This window comes from Seriola aureovittata, chromosome 19 (assembly GCF_021018895.1).
Source record: "Seriola aureovittata isolate HTS-2021-v1 ecotype China chromosome 19, ASM2101889v1, whole genome shotgun sequence".
Classification (NCBI taxonomy): domain Eukaryota; kingdom Metazoa; phylum Chordata; class Actinopteri; order Carangiformes; family Carangidae; genus Seriola; species Seriola aureovittata.
In genome coordinates this window covers 9,146,658-9,152,113 of record NC_079382.1, presented here as the reverse complement: position 1 = coordinate 9,152,113, position 5,456 = coordinate 9,146,658, and positions in this window count along the sequence as shown.

Genomic DNA, 5,456 nt, shown 5'->3' with positions numbered 1-5,456 from the left:
TCTCTCGGTTCACTGGAAGGATAAAAAACTGAAAAGCTGCGCGCGCTAGGTCACTTGCTTGTACATGCACGTGCAGTGCGGGGAAACCCTCAGATAGAAATAAAAATAAAGTGCAATTAAAAGGAACAGAAAAGAGTTAGAATCAAAAGTGAACTTCTACTGTAGGCTATCTATCGATTAACATGTCTATACTTAGCACAATAGTCAAATACATTTGACTATTGTGTGTATTTTTATCTGTTCTATTTTTGTTTTGTTTTTTCTATTTTAGGCTGTTGTTTGTTCCGTTAATATTATTTATGATTATTAACAATGATAAATATTCTACAGACTTTAAGTAGTATTTTTCAGGTACTTTTTTTGACAAAGCAAAGTGTACAACCAATTAAAGTGGTAGAATAAGTACATAATTGTTTACTTAAGTAAAAGTAATGCAGCAATATAAAAACACTTAATTAAAACTAAAAGACCTGCATTCACAGTTTCACTTAAGTAAACATTCCAGGTAGGCCTAGGCTATTGTCATTCAAATATAGGCCTACAGGTGTATGTATGTAATGTAATTATCAAAAAGTACTTATTATGTAGAATGGCCTCTTTCAGAGTTTTGTGTTTGTAGATACGCAGTATATACAGTGGCATGTCAATGTTTGGCCAAGTCTGGCAAAAATTTTGTTATTTTGAAACTGTAAAAGATGGAAATAAAAAAGTAAGAAATGTGTCATCTTTAACCTTATGTCTTTTAGGAAACTTTTACTTGCTTGGCTATTCAACGAAAATTTTGACCAGGGGTGCCCAAACCTTTGCATGCCACTGCATTATTATTAGTTTTTACTGATGTATTTAAGTGACGTTTAAATGAGGTAATAGGTTGAGGTAAGTCTGATTTTTATTATTTTATATGCTGTGGATGGAAAGGCCCTTCACACCCACACAGGTGTTTTCAGCCTTCCTGCTAATAACATACACTGGAAATCATGTGATGTCACCAAAATCTATTAACTAATAACAATGGTAACAATGTAAATTGTCTTCATCCAGGTGGAAAAACAACTAACAGGAAAGTGAGGGAGCTGTTAATCAAACACAGTCTGTGCTGCACCCACACAGTCTGGAAAAGAGGTCTAATCGGGCAATGTAAGTGAAAACACCTCTGTGAGTGAACTGTGGGTGGGGGGTAGAGCCATGAGGTACCGTCTTGTTTAAGGGCCCTGTGTCAAAATCAAGTTTTAGTACCTTTAATATTCCAATCAATATAATGCTAAAATTGTGCATAATTTTAAAATAAAATGTGTTTAATCAACAGCTAAAATAACTAAATTGGTAACCAACCCAAACAAGGGGACTCAACAGAGTCAAATTTGTTTAACAAAAGAAAAATAAAATCGTTACAAATGACAAAGTTATTAAAAAAACATGGAAGAACAGAAAATATATGATCAGATGAGACATGACCATGATCATAGGTGAGGATCAGCATTGACTTTAGATTGACTGAGAGCTTTGCCTTCCGGCTCAACTCCCTCTTCACCACAATGGTCTGGTACAACGCCCACTTTACTGCTGACACTGCATCGCTCTTCCATCAGTCTCCTGCTCCATCCCACCCTCACTCGTGAACAAGACCCCAAGATACTTAAACTCCTTCACTGGGGCAGAAACTCCATCCCAAGCCAAAGAGAGTAATCCATTGTTTTCCGTCAGAGAACCGTGCCCTCAGACTTGGAGGTCATGGTGTGACAAGGCCAACAGAACCACATCATCTGCGAATAGCAACGGAATTCTGAGGTTCCCAAACCGGACACACACCTCCCCCCCGGCTGTGCCTTGAAATCCTGTCCATGCAAATCACAAACAGGATTGGTGACAAAAGACAACCCTGGCGGAGGCCAACAGCCACCAGTAATGTGTTGGACTTTCTACTGAGAATACAGACACAACTCTCACTTTGGTTCTAGCTCTAACCAGATAGCTCGTAGCAACAGTCCTCCCCATAAGATCCCCCAAGCTACCCAGTTGTAGGCCTTCTCCAAGCCCACAGAGCACATGTATACTGGATGGGAAAACTCCCATGACCTCTCAAGTAACCTTACCAAAGAGTTAGTCCACTGTTCCACGGCCAGAACAGAATCTGCATTGCTCCTCCTGAATCCGAGGTTTGACTATCAGTCGGAGTCTCCTTTCCAGCACCGTGGCATAGACGTTTCACAATGCCTTCAGCATCTCAGGGTGAATCTCATCCACTCCTGGAACCTTGCTGCTCAGGAGCTTCTTGACTTCCTCAGCAACCTCTGCCAAGGATATGGGGAAGTCTTCAGACTCTGCCTCCTCCTCAGAGGGAAAGTTGATTGGTTCAGTAGTTCCTCAAGTGCTCCTTCACCAACTGACGATATCCCCAGCCCATGTTAGCATTGAGCTTTTGGTAGTGACTGACAGACTGAGATCATGGATTCAAGCAACTGAGATGAGTTTCCTCTACAAGGCGGCTGGGCTCAGCCTTAAAGATAGAGTAAGGAGCTCTGACATCCAGAGGGAACTCGAAGTAGGGCCGCTGCTCCTTCATGTTGAAAGGAGCCAGTTGAAGTTGTTCGCGTATCTGGTTAGGGTGTCTCCTGGGCGTCTTCCATTGGAGGTATTTCAGGCATGTCCAACTCTTAGGAGGCCTCGGGGGAAACCCAGAACACGCTGGAGAGATTATTATATCTCACCTGGCCAGGGAACGCCTCTCCCCCAGGGGGACAAAAACCTTGCAAAAACAAGGAAAGGGACGTCTTGACTACTTTGCTTGAACTGCTGCCACCTCCACCTGACCTCAGATAAGGGGAAGAAAAGGGATGAATGGATGGGAGGATGAGAGATGGTGAGAACTATAAAAGAGATAAAATAAATTCAAAAGGAGCAGGCAGATTTCAAAGGAGCTCAGTGCAGTTTCACATGTTTTTCTGCTGTTTTCTTCCACAGGTTTTCTTCCTCCCCTTTATCGGTTAGATTAGATACTTGTTATACAGATTTTTTGGTGACTATACATCTTCCAAACAAGATGATCTAATCTAATAGTAAGAAGGGAGCACTTACACACAATGAGTTCATTTGCATAAAACGTTTAATAAACCTCTAATAAATACTCCCCTAAAGATACTAAAGTAGGTGAAAGTCATTAAACTTACCTGTGTGTGTTTGTTTGTGTTAAGGAATGATTATCGGTTTACTCAGTGTTTGCATGCAAGCACTGCTGGAAATGATTTGAATGTGAGCAGTGATGAACCAGTAGTAAGATTAATTTTTTTGAACAGAGTGGCCATGGAAGCAACTTTGTTATTTTAATTTGCTGGAAAATTATGAGATAACTTGAGAAATATCTTGAAACTAATAGGTTAAATTAAATCAAAAGAGGTCATGGTACACCATCAGATAGGGTGAGGTGCAGCACTGCACAGACCTCTGTTTTTATCAGGGGTGGAGATCTTGACTACAGGTGTGGATGTATTTATCAGGTTAAAGTGTTTGACGAACTTATTGCCAAAATGTCTTGCTGAATAATATTCATACTGAAAGCAAAAGAGTGTTGGCACAACTTATCAGTACTGTGTACTTTAGATGTTGGAAATCACACTGCAACCTCCCTGCAAGACTACAGTAGATATGAAAACCTCAGTATCAGTTTTCAGTCTTGGTTGTGGAAGTTGCAGCAAAGGATCAGCTCGTTACCATGGATACCGAAGGATGAGATTCTTTCCAGTGTTTCCACTTGAGACAGGAAACACTCACGTCAAGTTTGTCTGTGCGGGGGCAGAGTCTGGACGACAGGTGGCTGCTGGAAAAATCTGGATGGCGCCTCCTCAACTTCTAAGATGATTTGGAATAAAACTGATGGAAAACTAAAGTACAACTGGAAATATCCTCCAACTGCAGAACAACATTGCATAATGTTCTTAATCTGCTAATCAAACTAGAGCAACACAGTTATATCCACATTATCAGGCCCTGACAATGTTGCCACTTCCTGCAAAATATAGGCAATCAGAGTTAAAGTGATAATAAACTGAGACCAATGGAAATTTAAAGAGAGATTGAAATTTTAATTGTAGCCAATTGGCAACAAAATAAAGGTTTAACAGAAGGAATTTTAAAGAGGTCAATTTAAAATGAGTTTATGTTGTATAGAAATACTATGCAATAATGTTGGCAGCATTATATTAACAAAATTTCCATTAATGTTTTTAAGATTCAATTTCATAACATGGTATTTGTTAGGGTGTCACAGAATACATAAGGCCTTCATAATCAGCTACAGTATTAAGCTGGGGTGAGATATGAATTTTCCTCTCCACTCTCTTGGTATGAAAAGCACAAAATTCTTCACATTTTTCCAGGACAGCTTCAGTATGACTGTTTGACTCTGTGTAGAGTGCGAAAGAACGAGAAAAAAAAAACCCAAACAAGACCACATCCAGTGGTCTACCATGTGGGGAAGATGAGGCTCCTCTCTCAGACAATTTCATTCGAAACTTTCATCCTAAATAAAGATAATCTGACATACATCACTATGTTTTCAAGATTATACTACCATTTTTATCACACTCAACCAAACACTACAGTGAAGCTAAAGTTTAGTTTTTCCCCTCATTTGTCATGGATTCAGATGAGTCTCTGGTGATGCAAAGTGGAGCTGCTGTCCTCTAGTGGTCTCTCAGTATTATGCATCATAGTCTGGCAGTGATGCATCACCACCACTGGTCTTTACCACAGGACTGCGGGTTTGGAAAACTGAGCTCTAAACTTTGATAGGGAAATAAGAAGATAGAAATAGTGAAAAATAATCAGTCTAAAACTATGTATTATACAAATTTACACCATCAAATATCCCCAGTACATATTATAAACATGAATACATTAAAGAGCACTCAAATCTAGTTTACCCTTCTCTGACAGCCTATTTAGAGAGATGATTTGCCTGTTACAGAGAACTACTATTCTTCAAGTGAAGACAAAATCTCAGCTCATTTGCTTAAAGACAGCTCCCAGTGAAGCTTATCAGACATTTCATGCAAACCTGTATGTTGTGGTGCATCCAGGTACCAGGGCACAAGTGGACGATCTGTAAAACCAATAAGGCTCACAAAGTTGTGTTTTATTACGCTTTTGTTGGGGTTTCAAATATTGTATAGATTTGTTTTGCAGTATATTAGGGTTTTTCTGACCTAAGATACTGACAGTGGATTTATAGATTTCTAATACATGTTGTCGATGACATGGTAATCACGTGGCCTCTTAAATGGAGTGGCAACTGAATATGTAAGAAAGTGGTGGAGTGTGGTGATTTCATGCATTCTTTGGCTTTTTTATGATTCATACATCTAACAGCTTCAGTTTAAATGATAAATACCTCAGCAGAATTTATGCAAGAGACAAGTGGAACATCTTCCTCAACTTAATATTTGTCATTTAGAGAGTCG